Source organism: Numida meleagris, chromosome 5, assembly GCF_002078875.1.
Source record: "Numida meleagris isolate 19003 breed g44 Domestic line chromosome 5, NumMel1.0, whole genome shotgun sequence".
In the NCBI taxonomy this organism is placed as follows: Eukaryota; Metazoa; Chordata; class Aves; order Galliformes; family Numididae; genus Numida; species Numida meleagris.
Window position 1 is genome coordinate 43,225,962 of NC_034413.1, and position 13,441 is coordinate 43,239,402.

At 37.7% G+C, this 13,441-nt stretch overlaps 2 long non-coding RNA genes across 6 annotated transcripts in view; both read left to right on the plus strand.

Moving 5' to 3' along the window:
- Positions 1 to 13,441, plus strand: part of LOC110400098 — a 232,430-nt gene that overhangs the window by 150,649 nt on the left and 68,340 nt on the right. The gene's annotated exons all lie outside the window — the stretch shown is intronic.
- Positions 7,200 to 13,441, plus strand: part of LOC110400100 — a 28,015-nt gene continuing 21,773 nt past the window's right edge. For 2 of the 5 annotated variants that reach the window (XR_002439636.1, XR_002439633.1), the window contains exons 1-2: positions 7,200 to 7,329; positions 7,753 to 7,811. This is a non-coding gene — a long non-coding RNA (uncharacterized LOC110400100). Of the gene's footprint in view, positions 7,402 to 7,752; positions 7,812 to 13,441 lie in introns of all 5 variants that reach the window. The other 3 variants (XR_002439635.1, XR_002439632.1, XR_002439634.1) reach the window with 2 other exon arrangements.

Genomic DNA, 13,441 nt, shown 5'->3' on the forward strand with positions numbered 1-13,441 from the left:
ACCCATGATGAGCCAGGTAATGCAGAAAGTAAGTAAAAAAGTAGGAATTGCCACAATGGTGTAAAAAGAGAACAGCACAAAAGAAAGCACTGCTTGTTGCTTAAACAAATGCTGTCCACCAGAAAAATGAGAGTTAATCAAAGGAAGCATATCTGTCTGTGAATGCAGTACCATGATAAATGTCCTATATTTTTTTCTAAATAAGTGTCTAAAGAGGTACAGAAGTGAAAATTAAATAGCAATGAAGAGCATAATGAAAAATGGGCTGGAGTAATTATGACCATTTTATCAACACAATAAATAATCCTAACAATAAGGCAGTGTTAGTAATAATGTGCCTCTTTGTGCTCATTCCAAAGCTCAAGCTGAATCCTTCTGCAGTAGTTTACATTCTGAGTTAAAATAAGAGCATTCTTTCCCAGAACCCATACTAAATGTGTTAAATTCAAAGGCTGCTGCAGCTGTATTGCAGAAGCACAGAAAACATACCCTAATGTGCACAGCACTGGTATCTTTCATTTAATTGCAAGATATTACAGTGATACATTTGAACAAGGACTCAGAGGTCTTGTTGGCTGCTGTGTGTGAGACAAAAGACATATGATGCCATGAGGGCCTAGAATTAGGCTTGATTTCTGTAGCAAGAGCAGACAGTTAAATGTGAACAGCAACATGTGGCTTGCTTTGCATAAGCATTCACAGATTTGAGTTTTCAAAGGAGAATAGCACATAGTCAAAAATACATTTCATATGCATTTTCCTGTATAATTTTTTTGCTTTGACATTTTGTTTCATCAAGGACCTCAGCATGTAGAGATAGCAATACAGGATTCGCAACTGGAAACCCCTTAAAATATCAGTATCAGCTATTGTAATTATCCATGATCATAAACAGATAAAACTTAATATGTTAGGTTTATTAAAAATCTTTATTAGAAAGCTGCTCTCACATTTGATTATTCTAAAGTTTAGAAACTTTTTAATGTAATCCTAAATATATTAATAGTGATTTGTTCCTATATAAAAATGGCCTCTGGCTAATAAAACAGTTCTGTTTTCTTGGTGTTTATCTACAGATGCAATTATAAACAGAAACACATTCAATTTTCACTTGTTTGTATTTTAAAAATAAATATTTCAGTTCACTTTATCCTTATCATGAGAAAGGAGAAAAAAGATGGAAAAAAAGGAGATTTTTGGTGGGTTTGCTTTTTCTTTTAATTGAACCAGCTTCAGATATCACTTACTGCAATGTTATAGCTAAAGCTCCTATTTAGTTCAGATTAGATCACCCATTCTTGAGCTGATCTGGCTCCCCAGGGTGTTAACCTTTTCAGACTTAGAGGACTGACTGAACAGCAGATATGATGACTTCATGTGTTGTGGGTGCAAAGGCAAAGGAGAGGCAAAACAAATAGGGAAGAAGAAACAGGTCATACTGCTGATGAAGTCACCCTGGTGTCTGTACTGGGTGTCTCATGAACCTCTGTGTTTTACAAATCAAACTAGCATCCCAAATTAGCATTGAAGTCAACGGCTTTACATAACTGCACTGGCTTTTGCCTACTACACTGAACAACTAGCAGCACAAAAGTTATAGCATGGTGGCACTTCTAAAGGAAGTGGCTAAAACTAAAATCTCCTAAAAAGCATACTGCTAGTGGTTTTGGAAGAACTACAGGCCAAGTGATACTATGAAGGCATAATTCTTGCAGGCATTCACAAGATTTTCTGGCTAGAAAAATCAAGCTATGTTCCACAATGGCAGATGGAAAGGAAATTACTCTTGCACAGGCTTGAAAAACTTTCTTTAGCTTACTCTATCTTTTGCCAATGTCTAGCAAGTTCAGCTGGATGACAGTTGCAGGCTGACTGCCCAGGTCCTGTTTAGCAAGGCAACAGAGGCCTTTTTTGTGATTTAATCAGCACTGGAATCTCTACCAGTGACAACTGGGTTTCAGACTGCAGAATATTAATAAGAATACACTCACACTGTGTTAATCAAGGACTTTCATTTTTGAATTAACAAGCATTGTCTAAGTGCTTTCTCCCAGTGTCTTTAGCTTTTCCAGTATAAAAGATTCAGTAAATTGCATCAGAAGTGCTGTAGTTCTATAAGATATTCTATGCAAAAACTGTGTGATAACAGAGATACAATAAGTGGTCTACAGCCTGTCTCCCATGAGGATACACCAACACAGATCTTCTTCAAACTTAAATAATTTTGTCTCTTCAGCTGTGCTGATACTACCTGGGGTGTACTAGGGAAACAAAAGGGTGGCCAGAAGCGGTCTGTTTGCATGTATTATTTAAAGACATTTTTAAAGTCATGTTGTTCCCTTTTCAGTGTATTTTTCTCTTCATATTTCTGGAAGTTAATATTCTTCTGGAGGAAACTTACCAAAAACCTAGAATCAGGAGCATTCTGGAAGATACTAACTCTCATCATACATTCTAGTGGTGAACAGAGGGGCAGCAAATGGCATTTCGGTTTGGCTAATGCTACCGGCATTAACTTAGAGTTTCTAATTCTGATTTAATGATGCTTAGGAAGATATGGATTGATCTTTATGGGATTTCTACCATTCCAGAGGAAACTGCTTCATATATGCATTAATCCACTCAAGAGGGACCTCATGGAGCTTAAATGCCAAATGAACATGTGAAACACCAGGTTTTAAAGTGGAGTTTGCACAGCTGCCATTCTGGGTTACTAGGGAGCAACTGCATCCACAGTTCAGCATAATAGGAAAACAGAACTTTGGATGAAAACTGCCTTTCTGCTCTTTGGCAGAATCCACCAATAATGCACTATGCCTCAACTTTCGTTCTTCCCTCCGTTCATTCTCTCTCCCATCCCTTCATTCCTCCTGTGCTCTGTTTTTTCTTTAAGTTGCTTAGATTTAAATTACTTGGCATTTTTTTTGCAAATGATAAAGTAAACTTTAATAGCTGAGCCACAATAATAAGAACTTCATCAAGCTGAGCCAGTTATCATATAATTTGATTCACAGTGTAGGAAGAACTGCAAAACATTTCCACCAAAATCAGTGCTTATTTGTTTTGTTTTCACTCTTTGTAGAGCCAGACCAAGCAATTAGATGTTTTGTAATAAAATGCAAAATACAGCAGATAAATATTAACAGTACCCAAACCATTTCCTAGCAGCTAACATGAAAGACAAAGAATACTTACTATCGATAGATTACATATGGGGAATCTAAACATCAAAACTCCATCTCCATTTGGTACTTTGAAGGAAACCATAATTTTCATATTTGTTTTTCTGTACTTTGAATGGCACCGCCTTAAGAGTTAGCATTGCTTTGGAGTAAAAAATATGTTTTGAAAGTCAAACAATCTTTGCTGCTATTATCAGAGTCTGAAATATATCAGTACGAGCTTTTCTACAAAAGAGAGATTTAAGGTCAGGTATATCAGGTATAATTTTACATGTTCAGGGTTTCCTTAAAGGACTATTTTCTGCTTTTTTTCCACTCTATGTATGTTTGGCAACCATGAGCAAATGCAGTGTGTCTGTCAATTCTGCTTCTTGTTCATACGCATGTAGTCATATCCTGGTAAACTGGACTGGTTGTGCCTTGGTAGGAAAATAAGACTATAAAAAATGGTTTAAAACGTTTTACTTCAGACAAATATGTAAATAGAGTGTGAAACAAAAAAAAAAAAACAACCTTTTGCATTATAAGAAATATTGTGGGTCTTAGCTTTCTTCGATCTCCTTAACCAAAATGAAGCTGAGACCCATCAAAGTAAGACATTTTAGTTTCAACAGAAAATGTTGATAAGATCAAATGTTGTGGTTCCCTTGAAAGTAACCATTTAGAATTGAACAAAGTGTAGTGAGCATCTAAATACTCTATTCACAGTAGTATCTGACCTTTTGCTTTAAGTCATTGTGGCAGCAAGGTATAGAAATGTTTACAGAACACAGAATATCTCATTAGATTCAAGATGACTATTCATACCTTTAAAAAATGGTAAAAAACCCTCACCTCCTAAAATCTGAAATTCCAAAAATAAAATAAAGATGTCCTTCAAAAATATACAGGTAAAAATCTTCATTGCTTCAGTGTATTTTGCTATATAGAATCTTACTCTAAAACTTACTGAAGTGATTTTGAAATTTTTGCATTGACTTCAACATGATTTTGAATCAATATTGCTGAACTGTTTCATCATTTAATTACAATTATATTAAGTCTCTTGACTTACAGAACATTGACAAGCACCAGTGTTCCATGTGTTATTGTACTTACAGTCTGTGTTCTGGTTATGCATGAATACAATGAAAAAATCAAACATAGCTTAACACTCAGACATTTCAAAGTCACAGACTTAAGGAACAAACAGAATCTCCCACTCTACATTCTGTTAAGGATAGATTGATTGTATTATCTTCTAATGAAATTACATGTGTTGCTATCGTGTCATCCCTTCTTGCCATCCCCTGCTACAGTCCTGTAATCTGTACAGCTGGTGTAATTGAACTAGAGTTATTCTTCAGTCTTACTAGCAACTAAGTGAGATGGATTAAATCAATATTCTTTTTCTTACAGGTGAAATGAGTTTAGTAATGCATAACAGCAGTAGACCTTCCTTTCTTTGTCCAACTGCACTATAACCCTTCAATGAATTTTACTTGGTACTTGAATTAACATCTTAATTTTCAAGCAACAACTCCCTCTAGAACAAAGAAATCTTTCAATCTTAGATTTCAAATCTATTGCATACTCCAGGCATTTTCACCCACTAGCAAAGATCTTTGCTCAGATTATCTAAATATGGAATAAAGATACATCTTAACACTGCATCACTTGCAGTTCTAATGCCTAAGCATGAGTTATTTCAATTATTTTTTACAGAAAAGTCATTCTTAATTGGGGCACACATTTATGCAAAATATTTTCATAGAATTTTGTTTGTATTGAAGGAAAACACGAATGCTTTTTTCTGACTGAAAAGATGCCAGCTGGAGCAAACTAATGAGTCCCAAAAAGAGAACATTGGTACAGCTGGAGTCTGAATATTATCAGGCTTCTTGTTTTTGATTGACAATATAACAGTCACGGTAATGGAAAGTAATCAATAATACTCCCTCTGTATCAATGTTAACACTATCATCCAAGAGTGATTTGCGAACAAAGTATTCAGAGGTTCGGCTCAATTTGGGTAAGCATCCGAGGCTTCAAGTCTTTGCCTAACCCACTGGAGTCCCCAAACATCGTTCAAAAATAGGTTAATCAGTGGCTTACTTAGAGTATTCAGTGTTGCTCTGGTAGCTGGTATAAAAAACTATCAAAAGGAAATATGATGGGGAAAAAGAACAGTTTTACAATCAACAGCTCTTACGCTTTTAAAAGATTTTATTTGGAAAAGTAGTTTAACTCCTGTTACTTTGAACTGGATCATTCTTCATCAACTTCAACTTGTGTACCTAACATATGGAAAGATGGTGTTGTTACTCATCTTGATATATGCAGTCATCCACAGAATACACATTATTCAAAAAAATTTCAAAACACTACTACTTGATTTTAATCGAACACCAGCAGAAACAGACTTCCACGAAGATACATAAAACAGAACACTGTCTGAACACAAATGAAAATGGTATATATGGAGACGCTTCAAAAAGCAGAGAAGAATAAATACACACACTTGCCAGAGTAAGAGCATGACATGGAAAGAAAACAGCAAAGTGACAATAGAAGCACTTATGGGACAGAATGTTGAGTGCATCAGAGGTGTAGGAGATAGGATTATAGGGATAAAGGTTATAGGTATAGACTATGTAGGACTGTAAGCAATGCTTTTTTGTATTTTTACTGGAGAGTAGAAATGCTGTGCCCAGGGCTAATGCAATAAGGTTCAATACTTTGTAGAAGTTGTTTTGTTTTTTGTTTTCATTTTTTATTGTGCTTTTGGTGTATTTAATGCCTCACCAGACCTAGAAAACCCTAGGGTCCAATGCTCATTTCAGTTCAATTAAGATATACAGGCTGTGCAAAATATACATCAATAGGGAGCCACATTTTCAGAAATAACTGCTTATCCATGCACTTTTTAGCTCATTATAACTCATGGAATCCAACTTTAAATAAACGCTGTCGGTGGACTAAATTACAACACAGTATCATGAGACTTCATGAGCTAGATATACTTTATTTTATTAAGCTTTTATTATATATAGTATGAATCAGCAAAGCATTCAGTCTCTACTAATCAGAGTCCCTGTACTTACTTTAAATCTTGAAGGTAAATATTTTCTACCAAATGTACTCTGTTAATGAACTGTAGGTTTTGGCCTTCTCTCTGTTAAAATAGACTTAACAGAAATGTCTCCTAGGCATTTTGGAATGTCTACCAAAAAATCCAAGGGTATTGTCACAAGGTATGCTCTTATTCTGTTGTGAAATAGCATGAAATTCACTTCTATGCTGTATTACATTGTACATGCCCATGACCGTATCTTTCCATGGAAACACGACATTGCCTAAGTCTTTTTAGCTGAAAAGGATTTATATATATATATCCAAATAAACAAACAAGTTCTTTCTCTGGCAAAATTAATGAACTCTGCTTTGATGTAAAGCCACAGGCTCTGCCCCTACACCCTCCAAAAATGGCAGAGCTGCCTTTCCACCTCCCCATCCTGCCTACAGCCCTGCTGCCATAAGCCATCAGGCAGCATATAATGTCTGGTTCAGGTTACAGACATGCTGATGCATGCTAAAAGGGGATAAACTGCTCTTCTTTTGATAATGCATGTAGGAACCTGGTACTTCTTTTCAAGTTCCTGCCTTAGAAGCTTCAAATTTGGCAATATTTGAGTGGTGTAGGCAGGACTGTCAGGGAATGGACAGTCCGTTTACTTGGGCAGTGAAAGGTAGTTTTTTGTGTGGTATCTAGTGCATTGCTCTTGTTTCTTCGGTGACTATCGCAATCACCATGTGCAGGTCAGGTCATGGAACCCTGCTGTCTACCTGCCCAAATAACACCTTATCAAGCTGCAGAGAGACACACTGTCAGCAATAGCACTTTAACAGGCAAGATGAAGACTCACAGCCCAAAGAAACGCTAATCAGGGATCATTACACTAATTTGCTCCTCCTGGGCCCACTATATTCACATGCAGAAGATAGCACACCTGGGCTGGAGGTCCCTGAGAGCTAACGAGCTGCAGCTGTGGGGAGGCAGTGCCACTGGCCCAGCACAGCTGAGGCTGTTTGGTGGGAAGAAGGTGCTGGAAGGGGCCGGGTCAGTTGGTGTGGGAGCCATTTCAGGAGCAGCAGAGAAGGCATGCTTGTGAGGAGTGGTACATACTGCTGGGTCCTAGGGTTATTGAGGTGAAGCAGGAGGAGCAGTACTCATGCTGGGGTAGTTACTGAGGGTGCTTCTATGTTCTGTTTAGTTAGTAGTGCTTTTACGCAGCAACTGCATTGTTTCTGGCAAAGTATAGGGTTAGGAACATGAAGCATCTCTGCTTCAGGGCAGGGTGCAAGCTGGTGCCATCTCAGGGTGTGAGGCCTGCTTGGTGTGAAGGGAAACCTCCATCTTCTGGGGTGGGGGCTGTGTGGGTCCTGAGGGAGAGACTTTGAAAACGCCTCCCTGAAGAGAAAGCGTGGAGGAAAGCAGCAAAGTGATGTACTGAGGGAAAGCTTTAGTTTCAGAATGGGCTGGGCTGGGACCCCTTCCCTGTTGCTTTGAAGTAACTATCTCAAATTCCAGGAACTTAACAGAGGAAGGGGAGAAATCTCACAGCTGTGCAGAGGACCTGCTGTAGCCTGGTGAGTTTGTTGTGTGTGTTTTGGTTTGGGGTTTGTTTTCTCTGGGAAATCAAATCTGCTAGTAAATTGTGATGAAGGTTTGGAAGCATAGTAAGGCTCTTAGGTACCTCTAAGAGCCAGTTTGCTTATTGCAAATGTGCCTAGAGTGATGATGATAAAATGTGATCTTCTGGTTTTTGAAGAGGGGGGAAAAAAAATTTCATGCTGTTCTTAAAGGGTCTGATAAAAGAAGTATCTCTAGTCTGGGGTTAGCAGTGCTGATCATAAATAGTTGCTTTTTAAAACTTTCTTCTGGGAATATAAAGCCAAAGGTCATAGTGGAGGCAGTTCTTGGCCCAGCTTTGTTGCACTATCATAACTGTTTAATGTAGCTCTCTTTTTGCTGACGTTTTTGTTACAGTAGCAGCTTTCATGTTTGTACCCATTAATGTTCTCAGAGGGAAAGACTTAAAGGCATCTCCCTTACAAGTAAAGAGGGGACTCGATCCACCCTTGAAGGAGGCTGAAAAACTACAATAAAATATCGTAATACTTGATTATAAGCTAAAATATATTTAAAACAGGAAATACTAGATAGCACTGCCCTCAGACCTATAGAGAAAGATGACTGGAAATCATAAGTCTCAAGAGTACATAGTTACCTTTTTTGCTTTAGCTAGAGGATAAATTAATTAAGAACCTTGCTCTGTTTTTCTTTTCTGCTTTCTTGAGTCTCTTGCATCTTTCATACTACAAGCTAGTAATAACATGTAGGCGCTTACAGTCAATTCCAGTGTTACAGCAATATCTGCCAACATCAGAAAAATAGCAACCAGAGTCAGCTGGTATTATGTACGCAAATTAAGCGTTGAATACATATACATAGCTGACAGATCTGTCTTAAATTTTCAGCGTACACAAAATATGAAGTCCTCTTAAGCACTGAGGGAGTTGTGGAGCTGTGAAATAGTAATAGTTCAAAACAAAGAAAACACTTGCAGAAAGAACATAACTTTCTGAATATGCCTGTCCACTTTTAAACAGGATTATTCAGAAGTTGAGTGATGTCACAGTTCACATTTTACTCAAAGAAACAGTCAATGTCAGCAGTTTAGGGCTTTTCTTTTTTTTTTTTTTGCATATATATTAAAAAATTAAATGGGATATACAAACCAATAATAGGCACTGTGTGAATTAATGTATTAGTGATTCTTAAGCATTAAAATGAAATATAGTGCCAGGTATGAAGTTAAGTATTGTTTTTTAGTCACTGAATATCATTCAGCTGTCTTCCGAAGAAGATACTGGATGTGGATTAATAGTATGTATTTTAGCCTGTCTATTTATAATCTATTCTGCTGTTGTAGTAAAATCCTACTGTTTGCTGGTAACTATTCAGTCAAAAAAAAAAAAAAGTAGAATGTGATGTAGACTTAAGGTGCCTTGATTCTTGATGGAGATATGGAGAAGTTCACTGCACTTCTACTCTCCAATGAGTGTACTGCAGTCTTAAGTTTATGGGCTCATCAGTGTGAAGTTTGAAGGCCATGATGCCACTGAGAGGCTAATGTGGGGATATACGAACACTGTATCCAGTCTCTTCAGCTTCCAGGAGCTTTTTTGAGGTGATCTTTGTTCCCTGTCTTTAGGGGGCAAGTGAGAGAAAGAAAACTATGTTGGCAGTCAGTTACTGTAGTTCAGAACTCTATTGCTTCTGCATGTAATAAGTATCGGTTCACATGAATGCAACAAGCCCTGGGTTCCAGTGATTGAGAATCTGGCATGTTTTTAGTTCTGCTCTGGGCATGATAGTCTTCAGTAGTGGTAGAGAAGCAACTCCTTCCAACAAATACAAGAAATATGAGATAGGAGACATTACTTTCAGAGTGACCTATGTACTATTTATTGTATATTTATTCCATGGGAACTACAAAAGACATGAAGAGCATATCAACACTGTTTAATAGAACAAATTCTCAGATACAAAACACTATTTTTCCAATTCAGTCACCACCATAAGCTCTGCGTTCTTGCTAGTGATGAACAAGAGCCTGTGTGCTGTGCTAGTAACAAAAAAACCTGCACCAGTGGAGTTGACCTGCTGTAACACTGCTGAAATGCATCGCTCACCATCTCACTGTACTCACATCCACTGTTTGGTCTCCATAAGTGTTCAGCAAGCATCAGTAATTGTCAGTGGGTGCCCTTTATTCTGCGTGGAGGAATTTAATGGCACACCTTTCCTTCATCCACACTTCCATGTCAGACTGCCCCTCTGCTGTCATCTGTCACATGGCAACAAAATGTAATGGAATATTGTAGGAAGGTTCAATCTCCACTGCTGTACCACCATCTGCCTCTGATACTGTGGGCCATTGTAATAAAATAGGCATTACTTTTGGAACAGTCCTTGTAGAATACTAAGCTTTACTTTAGGTTCAGGGCAGTTTTACTTGAACAGTTATCACCCTCTCCATTTAAGGTTTTCCCCACTGTAGAATGTATGTTTTATTAAAAAAAAAAAGTAGATATAACCTTCCTACAATGAAGCAGCTGGAAGTTGCATCCTGAGTTACAGGATATGGAGAGAACTAGCTGTGATTACTTTACCAAAAGAAAAACTTTCCAAGACCTTGTGAGGCATGTTTCAACCCACAGTGGACTTGAAGGGTATTACAGAATACGCATCTAAAAATGGGTTTATAATGGAAACCTTGACAGATGTAAAAGCAGAGCAGTAAGCAGGTGCCACTATAATTAAGAGCAGTGACCCTTCAAAGAAAAGGGTTGCCAGCAGGTAAATAAACTGTCATTGTGCAGCTCACCTCGTTAAACAGGAAGGTTTGGAAAATGATTGGAGAAACAGCATCAATCAGTGTTACTTTACACATCACTTACAAGAGACAGGTGCCTGATGTGGGACATACACTGTATGTACTAATAAAATCAAGGTCTTTGTCCTGTGAGTTGTGCTACAAGTGATCTGAGCCCCTGAAATTATATCCAGCTTACAGTTTTCAAGTCTTTTAATACAACTTTTAATCACGTCATGTTTTTCCCTCCAACCTGGGTTTCTATCTATTGGTTTAGGTTGGTTTTTGTTTACTTGTTTCGTAGCATGACTTTTGTTTCAGGCAGTTTTACAGAAGCATGGTAAAACTGCTGACTGAAGAGAATTGCTTTGATTGGCAAGGGGGCACCAGGTTGCAGCTGGAGTCTTGCCTTATCATGGACTGCAAAAGTAGTATTGTTTCTGGAGTAGTGAAAGAAACTCCATAATGGAGTTTGGGACTTTGTTCTTTTTATTAAGCATGTTTCATAGTAGAGTTGCATTCAGCATATTTTGCCCTGCATGCAAGCCCTTCTCTGGGATGCTGTTGTGGGTTTTGTTGCAGGAGAGTATCTGGTTGTCTCAGGCTTCAACCGATGTTTTCAGGAAGCTTTCTTTCCATGCTGAAAGAGATTGTGAAGAGAAACTTCTGAGAGTTTGTGCAAACTGTAATGGCTTCTCCACCTAAGTAAGCAGATGCATATTTGGGGCAGTGACGAATTGCATTGCCACAAGACTGCTTTCTACAGGTACGCTGTATTCCTGAACATAATATGCACTTTTGCAGATCACAGATTCCTCTATTTGAAGAAGACAGAATAATACTCTCACTTTTAAGTAGTATTGTGCCATTGAGTTTTTTTGTTTGATTATTAGGGTTTTTTCTTATGGTGCTTTCAGTGTAACAATACTATTAAATTAGGCTATTTTAGATGGCAAGTACCTTAAGCCCAAGATGAACTGAACTGTGGGAAATTGAACAGTACAGAACACGGATATACAAAACATTCTCTATGTTGTTTGTGATGAGTAAAATAATGGCTCTTTATTCTGACCTTATCTAACCAGTGCTCGATGTAGGATTGGATGTAGTGTTGACACGGATGGCTGTAAGCTTCAGTCTCTGCCATTGCAGCCAAACTAGGATCTATCCCTGGCATTTAGAAGTGAATCACTGAACTTCCTATTTAAACAGGGTGTAAGGTAACTGTGATATAGACACGGTGTAATTTGATTTTAAAAAAGATACTTGTTGAGAAGTTATCAACCATTATATCAGCCAGTCTTATTTGGCCCTTGTCAAACCTCTTAAACTATGCCTATTATATAAATCCTGACTTTGGAATACTGTAGTCTGCTGTGAATGTAACAGATTGTGTTCAGTGTGCGTTTGTGCAAGCATCTTACTACAATGTAGACTAATAAAAGATTGATGTCTCCCTGCTGTAGAATACAAGAACATTGTCTTAACTGATGCAGTGAAGCATCACGTAGAGGGATGTTGTTCACTGTAGTTGGCATTAGCAGATGTCTTTCAAGGGTAGCAGAGAAGCCTGATTTTATGGAAGCCTACCAAATAAGATCTGTGCCTTCCAACCCTGCAAGATAAACACAGCCTCCAAAGAGACTGTCAGTAGACTTCTTAGTCTCTTGGTCTCTTCTTGGCTTTAAAAACACATTATATAAAGCTGTATGTATTTTTACTTGCAATTGAAGTATTAATATGCAATTGCTTAAATTACTTTGTTTAAACAGTCTTAGATCTATGTCTTGGGAAGGAGTACTCAACTTTTGTATCCGATTGGTTTGGATATGCCACGCTTTGTTGTTAAGGCTGATTAAAACTTAAATAAACTTACAAAGCAGTTTATATATATTTTAACGTGTTCTACCTTAACTCCAGATGCTAGATCTTAACTATTTCTCTGCTGAGAAAGAGAAGCATAACTGTACATTTAAACTGTGATATCCAGAGAAATCTTTTCCCACCAGTTCAATACGTCCAACTTTTCTGCCTATTCATCTTGAAATATTAATGTAAAACAGTTTGAACTCCCAGCTAATGGTTACAGGTTTAGAAGCATAGTAGGATTTTTTTCCTGTGTCAGTCTTTGCTTCTAGGTGTGGCACAACTTGTTAGAATTTACAGGCTGATACAGGGTTTCTTTAGCAAAAATCAACACATAGTTTTAGTGAAAATTAATCTATACATCCATCTGTATTTCTTTTAAATGTCTGGTTAATGCCTATTGTGCATTATCACCATGATTTGAAAGGACCTTGAAGCTATAAAGCTTACAAGCAGCTGTAATTTTGACCACTAAACAAGTGAAGCATGGCTTCTGAAGGTTTCACTTTCTTAATCCCTTTTTAACTCCTCACAGATTGCTTGTTTGATTATCAAACTGGCTTCTTTGATAAAGCTGCTTATCTTGAAGATCAAGAGCATAGTATCTATCAGCTTCAATTTGTAAAATTCCAGGAACAAGTGACTGTCTGTTTCATTATTTAATCTTCATGGTACTTTAACTTTGGAAAAATGGTTTGCACTTAGCAAATACTTTTTTCAAACATGGCATTTATTCTTGCCACTTAACCACCTTTTCCCCAAAAGTTAATCAGAAGCTTTAACAAGTTCTGAATAGTGGATATCTCTTCCTGCTGGATGTGATCCTCTTACTACAGCCCAGGATGCTCTTGGCTCTTTTTGCCCTTGGCCCTCTGAAAACACACACACTCGTTCCCGGGTTTCGGCACCACTTGAAAACACACACACACACACACACACACACACACACACACACACACACACACACACACA